Genomic DNA, 11,686 nt, shown 5'->3' on the forward strand with positions numbered 1-11,686 from the left:
TCTTATCTGACCTATTGTTTACTTCCTGTTTTTAAAATGAATGCACTCTATAACAGTGTGAATGAGTTTGGAATGCAGCCAGGTGAAGTGTGTTCAGAAAGCCCAGAAACCATTTGATGATTCTGGAGAAGAACAACAAATCTTAATAATGAATTTCTGGGGAGTTCTGAGTCAGATTCATCTCTATTTTAAACATGCCAAGTGTGTCTCATTTCGAGTCTCCTTAGAAGCTTAGATGTTGATCAAAAGTTCAACAATTTTTTGACCAGAAATAGACCTGCATTTAGTTTTTCATTACAGCCACTAGGATTTTCTAGTTGTACATAGTTTCAACACAATGCTGAGTGAAACATAAAGGTTACTATAGAGATTTTCTTTGAAATATAGGGGATATTTGACCTTGAGACCCAAAGCAAAAGGTGGAGCGGATGGGAGCCTACAGCCCATACAAACAAAAACAGTGGCATGAGGAACCCCAGCTAAGGGAAAGTGTTAAGGTTCACCCAGCTCTGTTCTGGGTGTTGTAACATGGGTAGGAATCTCTGACTTGATCTTGTTTGTGCATTGAAAAGTGTCCTAAATGCAATACAAATGAAATTTTACACTATGAATGTAGTGAAAGTGAGGGACTAATACACTGGCTTGACCCACATATAGTACAAACAAACCCTGATGCAGTGCTCATGGGCACAATACTAAAGTGGCCTCTTCTCCAGGAACATCTTACTTGGTGACTTCCTGCACCCTACTAACTCTCTTGAGTGCAGGGTTGCCCTCCTATAGAATTTCTCTCTCCCCCCCCCCATTATGTCTTTTTGGGACTGCTCCTTTAAATTTAGGAACACCAAGTAGCTACAGTCCTAAAATGTCAGTTTTGCTACAAGCTGCTGCTGGCTGTACCCTTCTCTCTCTTACCTAATATGTTTCCCACATAGTTTTCCCTTTCTGATTGCTGAGGAAAATGGTACATTCTCATACGTTTGTATGAAAGCCTCTTTGTATGAGAGCCTCTTTGCACAGGCTTATCAGTGCACCCCAATGCTGACCTGCAATGCATCTTGCTATTCCATGATTGGGCTTCTCTTGAGCAAAGACTGCCAATAATGCCTAATTATATGGACTTGAAAAAAATCCATTCCGGACTAGGATGATAACCTAGCATGATATTGATTTAAAGGTGTGTTTTCCTTATAATTCCCATAGATATGTCTGTTTGTCTTGGCAGGATACCAAGGCAGACCAGGTACTTCAAGCCACCTTAGAGATGCACCTGTTAAGCAGAGAAAAAGTTAAAGGGTTGCAGCTCTCTTTGCTTTCCCCTTCTATTTCCGTTAGCTACCGAGTCCTCCCAGTCTACACAGTCACACAATATAATGCCTCCCATAATTCACACGCACACATAGATAAAGAACTTCCTGTGAGGGGTTGGGGGTAATCTTTTGGGGATATTAAATCCAAGGGTGGAGCAAGTTGAACCCGTGTCTTTACAAAGGGCTCTTTCTGTCATTCCTCCCACAGTTAGACATGTCCATTCCTGTTTCAGCCAGGAGTGCTGACCGGAGTCCCATTCCTGGTGCTCCTGACTGCCTAGCAAATGCATTTTTTGAGCACCAGGCTCGGGTAGCGAGACCAAGACTGAATCTGAAATCAAATCTCCTAGTCTATTCCTACTCTTGTTGAAATCAATGGCAAAATCCTATTCACTTCAATTCGAGCAGAATTGGACCCGTAAGGCCTGATCCAAAGCCTGGGCTGTTGTTCATTTTAGGCATTTACCATGTTCTCTTTTAGATCTTAATTTTAGGGATCCTCTCCAAAAACATGAATAATCTAACTCACTGACAGGACAAAACTGCCAGGAGGTGGCTGAGATTTGACAAGCAGTGATATCAGCCTTGGGAAAGAAACTTTTCCGTTGACTCAAATGTGAGGCTGAGCCAGGGGTGGCCAACCTGAGCCTGAGAAGGAGCCAGAATTTACCAATGTACATTGCCAAAGAGCCACAGTAATATGTCAGCAGCGCCCCATCAGCTCCCCCCGCACCGCAGCTCCCAGCACCTCCCACCCACAGGTAGCCCTGCCAATCAGCGCCTCCTCCTCCCTCCCCGCACCTCCTGATCAGCTGTTTCGTGGTGTGCAGGAGGCTTTGTGAGAGAGGAGCAAGGGCACAGCAGGCTCAGGGGAGGTGGCGGGAAGGGGTGGACCTGTGGCAGGGGTTGAGCAGTGAGCACCCCCCAGCACACTGGAAAGTGTGGTATTGTTCTCTCTGTTGTCACTGCACCAGGGATTACAGTCCACGCCTAGGGTTCACTTATACCTACAGGGCGTGTTGCCGTAAGAGGTGTGTTATAGCTGAGCTGGCCTCTTGAAAAGCTTTTGGGATCAATCTCACCTGTGTGTGATTTATCTCCCAGAGCATGTGTCGAAGAACCAGGCCTGCAGGGGAGCCTACAGGCCAGCCTGTGCTCAGTATGAGATGAGACCTTCAGAGCAGTGAGCACCCCCCAGCACATTGGAAAGTTGGCACCTGTAGCTCCAGCCCCAGAGCCGGTGCCTATACAAGGAGCCGCACATTAACTTCTGAAGAGCCGCATGTGGCTCCGGAGCCACAGGTTGGCCACCCCAGGCTAAGCTTTCGACTTTTAATAAATGATTCCCCTAGCGGTAACTTGACTGTTCCCCGTTCCCAGTGTCCTTTCCTCAGTACATAGCACCTAGGCTAACAGAAAATGTACAGCATTCTTAACTTTCCTTTAGACCAGTGTTTCCCAAACAGTGGGTCACCACCAAGCAGTGGGTCATGGGAAGACTCTAGATGGGTCCCCACATCCAGGGCTGGATTAACCCACCATTGGGCGTTGCATAGGCAAACATACACTTCTCTTGGCTCAGTGCAGGGGAGACACCCTGTGGGGTGGGGCTTGGAGAGCGGGGTGTTGAAACCTGGCACATGGAGTCACTGCACCACTCACTCAAAGTTGTCCCAACTGCCTCCGGCATGACTCCAGGTGCCAGCTCACAACCCCAGGAGTGGGGAACTTGGCCCAGTGCCGTGGGACAGGAACCACTGCTGTGGGGTAAAAATGGGACAGGATCCCCTCCGCAAGGCTTCACCTCCTCACTGGGCTGGGCTTAGGGTTGCAATGCCAGTGCACATATGTAATTACGGATCGCCCCAAAAGACAAAATGCAACTGGTGGGTCAAGTTCATAAAAAGTTTGGGAACCACGGGTCTCCTATGGATGGTCCCATCTTCAAAATTGTCCACACTGATATTTTTAACCCTTGTATTCAGTTAAATGCTCTGAATATAGATGCAGTTATTTTGGATTGGTTTTTATTATTGTTTGATTTCCCCAAAAATGGGAGGTACATGCACAGTGTCCAACTGCTGAGAGAGTGAGCTGGTTTCACTCCAGCTTCTCTAAGTATGTATCTCTGTGTCCTGCGTTGAATTCCATTTGTCACGTTCTACAGCAATGCTCCTCTGTGAATCTTAATGTACATTATTACTCCTTTGCCTAAAACAGCATGCCGACAGGACTGGTTTTCATTTTTATGTGGCGTTAGGGTTATCAGGATTCTGCCTTTCCAATCCAATGCATTGTCCGCTTTGAGCAGAAACCCAAGATTCTAGTTTAGTCTCAAGTATCAGGGGGTAGCCGTGTTAGTCTGTATCCACAAAAACCACAAGGAGTCCGGTGGCAAAATAAATCTATTAGTCTTTAAGGTGCCACCGGACTCCTTGTTGTTTTTGTAGTTTAGTCTCAGTTACCAGTGGCCTATGGAGACTTGATGAGTGTCCCAAGTTATGGAGCTACATAGGCTGCAACTTAAATGATTCTTCCTCTTTGGCAGTGCCTTTATAACACTAACACCGGCATCACACAATTACGTGTCTTTCCCAGAGGCAGTCACAGACTGTCTCCTAGATCAAGGGGGCTAGGCAATCCCGTCAGAACAAAAATTCCCCCCACAATGGGGATCAGAGAAAGAGGAAGTGAATTTCTTACACTGATTGGGAATGGCCACTTCATAACAATGCTGGTGGGTAGTGGGTCCTCTCCAGCAATTGGGGTGGGAGCTCCATTTCCTCGCTGAAAAATAACTTAGCTTATGACTAGATTTTTTAAAATGGGCAATCTGGCATTGTTCTCTCTGTTGTCACTGCACCAGGGGTTACAGTCCATGCCTAGAGTTCACTTATACCTACAGGGTGTGTTGCCATAACAGGTGTGTTATAGCTGAGCTGGCCTCTTGAAAAGCTTTTGGGATCAGTCTCACCTGTGTGTGATTTACCTCCCAGGGCATGTGTCTAAGAACCAGGCCTGGAGGGGAGCTAACAGGCCAGCCTATGCTCAGTATGAGACGAGACCTTCAGAAAATAGGAAGCATGGAAAACTCTTTAGTAATAGAGATTTGAGCTAGGGGTTGGGGGAAGCCTCCTAGGAATCAGGAATTTTGTGCAGGGAGTGAGTTGGGACAGAGACTGAAGGGTTCTCCCCGAGGAGACAGTCTCCAGGGTAAATGCGCCAGGAAACAGTTAAAAGGGCTGCGTAACGTGTAAGTGAAGGAGATATGCTGCTGCCTCGTTTTGAGTCTCTGGGTTGGAGTCTGGAGCTGAGAGAGGGAGTGGGCTCTCCTCCATTTTAGCTGTGCCACCAAGAGGTGACATCCTGTCACGTGAAGGGGAAAAGAACTTACTGAATCTGAGCCTGTGGGGAGGACTTGGAAGGGGGCTGCTAAGGGGGGGAGCCCTGTGTTAATAGAGTAGAAAAACTACCAAGGCTGGGAACAGACTCTTCTAGAGAGTTAAACCTCCAAAATCTCCCATCTAGTGGGAGAACCTGTGACTTATCTGTTGGAAGAGGAGGAAACTGAGGCAGCAGCTGTCTCTCCGCTCTCGGAAGTGGTATGCTGCTGTTACAGGGGGCAGGAAGGAGAGGAGTAGAGAGTGGTTCAGGAATGTGATGTACAGGGACTCATCTGTATGAGCTCTCTTTCCCATGAGCTGCTCTGTGCAACTGAGCTTCCTCACTCAGTCTTGCTCAGTGGGTGTCAAGGTTCCTTCCCCACTCTGAACTCTAGGGTACAGATGTGGGGACCTGCATGAAAGACCCCCTAAACTTATTCTTACCAGCTTAGGTTAAAAACTTCCCCAAGGTACAAACTTTGCGTTGTCCTTGAACCCTATGCTGCCACTACCAAGCGTGCTATACAAAGAACAGGGAAAGAGCCCACTTGGAGATGTCTTCCCCCCAAAATATCCCCCAAGCCCTACACCCCTTTCCTGGGGAAGGCTTGATAAAAATCCTCACCAATTTGCATAGGTGAGCACAGACCCAAACCCTTGGATCTTAAGAACAATGAAAAAGCAATCAAGTTCTCAAAAGAAGAATTTTAATTAAAGAAAAAGTAAAAGAAAAACCTCTGTAAAATCAGGATGGTAAATACCTTACAGGGTAATCAGATTCAAAACGTAGAGAATCCTCTAGGCAAAACCTTAATTTACAAAAAGACACAAAAACAGGAATATATATTCCATTCAGCACAGCTTATTTTCTCAGCCATTTAAACAAAACAGAATCTAACACATATCTAGCTAGATTACTTACTAACTTAACAGAAGTTCTGAAGAGCATTCCTGACCTGTTCTTGGCAAAAGCATCCCACAGACAGACAGACCCTTTGTCCCCTCCACCCCAGCTTTGAAAGTATCTTGTCTCCTCATTGGTCATTTTGGTCATGTGCCAGCCAGGTTATCTTAGCTTCTTAACCCTTTACAGGTGAAAGGGTTTTGCCTCTGGCCAGGAGGGATTTTATAGTTCTGTACACAGAAAGGTGGTTACCCTTCCCTTTATATTTATGACAGTGGGTCATCCTGGATATGGTCCATTTGCATTATCCCTTTGTGTGGGCTGTATCTAGGACCCTTTGGGGACTTGCAAGAGCTGCTCAAAAGTCCACAGATGGTTTCAACTGTCTTAGAGACTTCAGAAAGGTGCAGCAATATGTCAGAAAAAGCTGGGTTGTGAAGTGAAGTCTTTCTGTGGAAGCCCAAAGCTATGGGCATCAATGAAGATCTCAGGACTGGTGGATTAGGGGCCCATCCATGTTCAGATGCCAATTCTAAGCTGCTTTTAACATGTCTAAAGCAACCGAGAATCTGTCACTTGAAACAGGTGCTTTTTACTATTAATAATGGCTTGGCCACTTTGAGACCCGTTGAGACGCTGTAACTGATTGCAAGATGTAAATTTAGCTGAAATGTGCTTTAGAATGGCATTCCACTCTGAAGGAGTGTCATTTAGCTCTGTCCCACAAGGGGTGACGGAATGAATGAATATGGGGGGGGAGGGGTTGAAACTGTCTTGATGGCTCTGTCTTGCTGTGCACTAGGTGGTATTATAATATTCTCTATCTTTACATGGCACCTTTGAGCTGAAAGAGCTTTACACCCTGTGTGTATAAAGAAACCCGGAAAGCTGCTGTTCAGATGGTGGCAAGGGAGAGCTGAAATGGTGGCCGAGAAAACTGGAGCACATAGCATTGGTGATAAGAGTAGGCTACAGGCTCAGCAAGAAGAACCAGTTTCAAATGTCTTATTTTCAAGGCCTGCCCCACTCTATTGCATGGGATACTCTTTATTTACTTTGGGAGGAATGAAGGGGAATAGTCAGCACTTGGTGGGACTTGCACCTGTGGTTCCAGAGAATCAAGGTTTTTCAAACCTCCTGTTCAGGCCATGGAATTGCATCTTCTGGTATAGTGCAGGATCCCCTTGTACCAGAGCAACCAGTGGTGCCTTGCTCCCTGGCTCTGTGAAACATAAGCTCATTACAGGGATGTACTTGAGCAAAGGGGAAGTTTCTCCAACAGATGGCTGTTCACACATGCACTTTCTGGTAGATTCAGGGATTAGCATTGGTGTTGGCATTAGAGTGGAGTAACAGTTAAGGGCAACTGCTCCTGTATTTCCCCTCCGTGTTCCAACAAGGACACCCCTTCTCAGCCTTCCAGCTCCCCAGCTGTTGCTTTTCTTATGTGGAAACCCACATCTTGCTCCCTTCAGACTGGGATATTTCCAGGCTGCAGTTTTCTCCCCTCACTGTGTTGTTCCCAGGAGACAGGCCCCCCAAGCAGGCCTACTTGTTTTTCCCTTCAGAGATGGTTAATAAGGTGACTGCCCACAATAATAGTTAACACACAACTTTTATATGCAAGTCTATTTTATTCTTAAAATGAAAACTCTACAGACAAAACATATTCAAAACAAAAAAGAGTCTACATATTACTAAACTTACCAGAGATCACCCTAACTCTAACATTGGACCCACACCCCAAAGGTATTAAACCTAATTCAATAAGGTTTAACTCAAGTTAATTCAGGATATTCTCAGTCTGGCACAAGCAGATTGCCTGCTCTCACACATGTTTGTCAGATGAGAGGGCATTACATAGGGGACTGAAATCGGGCACTGAGCTCTTCAATAACTTGTATGGGCCAGAAAAAGAACTCTCACATAGAGGACAGGACATTAAATCATTAGGAGACAAGGACAATGGGTTCCTGAAAGGGTGATTCCCTATAACAAGAGACCAAGGTCAGTGGCCAAGTAAAAGGAGATAGTGAAAAAAGAAATAAAGGATCCTATAAAGAGGAACTGGGGAGAAATTGGAGCGTGGTGGGGAAGAGGAAATGCAAAGGAGGGAGTGTGAGAGAAATGGAAAGCAGACGTGTTAGATCACAATCAGTAGGTGGCACATGCTGTTTCAGTATAAAACAAACTCGTAGCTGTTTCCCTGTTGTCTCCCTGATCAGGTAACCACTGCTGCTTTCTGGGACTGCTAACTTCTCTCCATACTTCCAGTGCCTAGGACAGTGGCAATCAAGTGACCAAGCAGCAGATGGATTTGCTGTTTCTCCCCTTCCCTCATAGAAATGAAGGGCTAGAAGGGATCTCAAAGTCATCAAGTCCAGCTGCCTGCACTGAGGGAGGACCAAGTAAACCACATGCCAACGCCAGAGATGATCAGATAAGACTGTTGTCAGAAGTCAGCAGGGACAGGAGTCCGCCTGAGGATACAGGTGCTATACTGGAAGCTGTTGCATTTACAAACATTACCAGGCAAAGGTGGAGATTGAAATACCATGAACACTGGGCTGCGAAGAGAGGCAAATGTAGTTTAGACGACATCTAACAGTGCTGCCATTATAAAACTGTCAGTAACTTCAGAGCATTCGTTTTACTAGACTTCTGCTGCATTACCTTGACTCTTCTGCAAGAAGTGAGCCTTCATCCACACAACTTTGGCATGTGATTTTCTCCAATTTTGATAGCTTTTGAAAACAGGTCATTTTGCATTTAACCTTGAGGGTACTGCACTGTACTTGATTCTGTATCAGAGTTACCTGGTTTGGACAGTTCTGGCATAAGATCAACTCCTAGTTGTTTTGAGTCCTGCTCTGATTCATCAGTATACCTGGTGCTTCACCCACTTTGTCACACCAAGACAGGCTGAGTGAGTCATTGGAGCAGACTCTGAGCACCAGCACTTGAACTGGGCACAGCAGTGGTGCCAAAATACCATGCAGGACCTTGATGAAACGAGTAAATGGATCATCCTAGGTGTGGCCTGTGCAAAGCCTGATGCTGTGTGGGTACTGGGGAGTGTATAGTATTGGACCTGTTCCCTGATTGAACAGGGCAAGTTTATTGACTACACCTGACCTTGGACAAAGGAGGAAACTGCTATCCCTAAGGATTCTACTGGGATCATTCTGCACCTCCAGGTTACATGTTCTATTCGTTCTTATGCTAGTGTTCGCTCTTGAGTAGGGAACTGAAGCTGAATGCGACCACCACAAAGGAAGCATTTATTTTCAGCTCTGGAATGTGAAAGGCCAGGGGAGGGGGCAAAAGTTTCTTAGAGGACTGAAAACTTAGCAGAGCTCTGCTAGGGCTTGGTTCTGCACTCCTTACCGACCTGAAACTCCCTCCGAAGCTGGGATATTCTAGATGCAAAGAACGCCAGTTGAGCCAACCCAAACATTTTAGGGTGGACCTGAAAAACACTTTAGGGAGCTAGGGAGGGCACTCTTCCACACACTTAACCAACTCTTCTTCTTCCCCTTGATTGCAGCACTATGTGCAACCTTAAATATAAATGTGCGCTATTGATATCATTAGCGAACCCTCCAGCAAACATCACCAGGCTGGCACAGGCCCTCCACACAATTTAAGACCTGCCGGGGGGCTGATCTGGGGAGACCACTGGCTGAGCAGGGATGTCTCCGTACCCCTTACATGCCAGGGAAGCTGTCTCTGTGCTGGGCCCCCACTGGCTAAGAAGACCACAGTGGCAGTGGGTGGTGAGTGACCAGGAAAGGAACTGCAGACCTGCATCTGTGGGGACCAGAGGACCCAATACCCTCCACTAGAGCTGTTCTGGAAAATGGCATTTCTGTCCTGCAGAAAACTCTGATATTTCAACACTTGTTTTCATCCTGGAACAGGGCAAAAAGTCAAAATAGCAGGAACTTTGACCAAAAAAGTTCCTATTTCAGTTTGGAAATATTGGCATAAATAACGTTGGTGGGTTTGATGAAAATTAAATGGGGTGTTTCAAAACGTCAGATACTTTCTGACTGATGTAGAGTGGCAGGAAAACTTTCAGTCAAAAATCTCTACCAGCTCTACCCCCACACAGCTGGCCTGGAGGGGCCACGGTCCCTGTGCCAGTCCAGAGGCTAGAACGGGCAAGGGTGGGGCAGACAAAGGGGATGCATAACATTCCTTCACCCTGGGGGGAGAAAGTGGCATTCACATCCCCAAGCTCCTCTCACTCCACTCATCTCGAACCCCCGTCTCAGACTTTGAGCAGGTAGGGTGGGTATACTGGGAGTGTCTGGGAACCAGAGGGATGGGATCACTCCTTGTGATTGTTTTTATGCTACTTTTCTTGATCTGAGACCAGGAGAAACAGATGCAACACACAACAGTGGAGTTGTCTTTTGCCTCAGGCTCTCTATATCGCTGATCGTTGCAGATGTACCAGTCTATGAAGTGCAGTGGTGCTTTTAATTTGGTAGTGAACTCTACTGTTTTTTCTGTCTGTGATAAGGTCAGCAAAGTCTGATAAGGCTTGCTTTACAGTTTCCAGCAGTAGAGAAGAATCTATTACATATTCCCCTTGAGAAGGGCCCCAGCCTACAAGTGAGCCTGCTTCATCTTACTAGTGCAGTGTCCGTCTTTGGTTGTCTGTGCTGCGCATACACCTTGTCAGTCTCAATCTGAACGGAAATGCTCATTTTGATGGGGTGTAAAAAGATCAGATTAATAAATCATTAGGCCACACGCCTAATGACTCACCATCACAAATATTTAGACTGCTCTGACAGATGGATTAAGCCTGAATTTATTAAATTTGACATAGGTCGGTTTGTTGGTGAACTTTTCACTGTTGGAATTAACACATGACACTTCACAATTATATTGCGCACTTTAATCAAAGTTTTCAAAGCAATGTACAAACATTAATTAAGCTTCATAATTCCCTCAGGAGGTAGCAATTACACACACACACACACACCCCGTTGATCTGATGGGTAATAGGAGGCCTAGAGAAGTTCAGTGATTTTTGCCCAAGCTGTCTATGCAAAACCAAAAGCAGATGTCTTAACAAAGTACGCTGCAGTCATCACCAGAACGCACAGCTTCTCCTCTTCTTGTGGTGTCCAGGTAGTTTTGTCAGTATGAAAATGAATAAACCCCAATGATGTCATGCATCACTAGGGAAAAGAGATCCACACTCACATATGGACTTGCGGGGGAGGGGAGAGGTTGCGGTGGGAAAGGGTTCTGCTGAAGGGGTTTTTTACAATATCATCAGTCTCATCTGATTGAGATGGAAACTGATAGCAAAATTTCTGTTCTATCTTTATCAAAGATAAGGTTGATCAAGTATTTTAAATACTGTACCACATTCATGTTTTTAACATTAAGATGAAAAGTTGAACCTGATATAAAATAACTGGAAACAAACTCAAGTTACATAATTAACGAGTTAGCTTCCCTCAGTGATGAGGTGTAATTTCAAAAGTTGCTGTGTATCTTTCACCTTGTTGAGCTGGTTGATGTTCCTCTCTGCCTTCCAGTTAGGAACCATTTCCTTTGGTCTTTCTGACAAACCCTTTTGAGTTGTGTAGAGCCAGATCTTGGCCCTTGTTCTGGCCACTCTGCACTTCCACAACAGTACAGAGGCCAGGAAACATTCCTAATCCCAAGAATCCCCCAGTGTAGACGTCTCCTGCCATCCCACATAGCTCCATCAGCAGAGTTAAAGCAGCCTAGTCTGCCCTAAATTCCATTAAAGGCCAAAGGTGATGCGGGGAGCACAAAGATGACTTAAAATGACTTTCTTCCCACTATGCACTCTGAGTGCAGGTACACTGAGGATCTAGCTCATAACACTTGGGCACCAGTGAGGAAGCATTCCTCATTTCTTCCCTCTAAGACAGTTTAACCTTAAAACTAGTACAGCTTTCTTTAGAACTTGGAATTTATGAAGAACTTTCAAGACTTAAAACTCTCTGTTTGCAAATCAGTAATAGTAATTAGCAAATCTCCCATGTACGTTTATAAGAGCAGGACTAGGCCCTGATTTTCTAATCTTTCCTCCAAAA

The 11,686-nt window shown here is 45.6% G+C and overlaps 1 long non-coding RNA gene across 1 annotated transcript in view; it reads left to right on the plus strand.

Annotated features, from left to right (window-relative positions):
• Positions 1-10,206, plus strand: part of LOC142070553 (uncharacterized) — a 54,408-nt gene extending 44,202 nt beyond the window's left edge. The window contains exon 3 of the long non-coding RNA XR_012666409.1: positions 7,823-10,206. This is a non-coding gene — a long non-coding RNA (uncharacterized LOC142070553). The remainder of the gene's footprint in view (positions 1-7,822) is intronic.
• Positions 10,207-11,686: the final 1,480 nt, after the last annotated feature.

Source organism: Caretta caretta, chromosome 1, assembly GCF_965140235.1.
Source record: "Caretta caretta isolate rCarCar2 chromosome 1, rCarCar1.hap1, whole genome shotgun sequence".
Taxonomy (NCBI): domain Eukaryota; kingdom Metazoa; phylum Chordata; order Testudines; family Cheloniidae; genus Caretta; species Caretta caretta.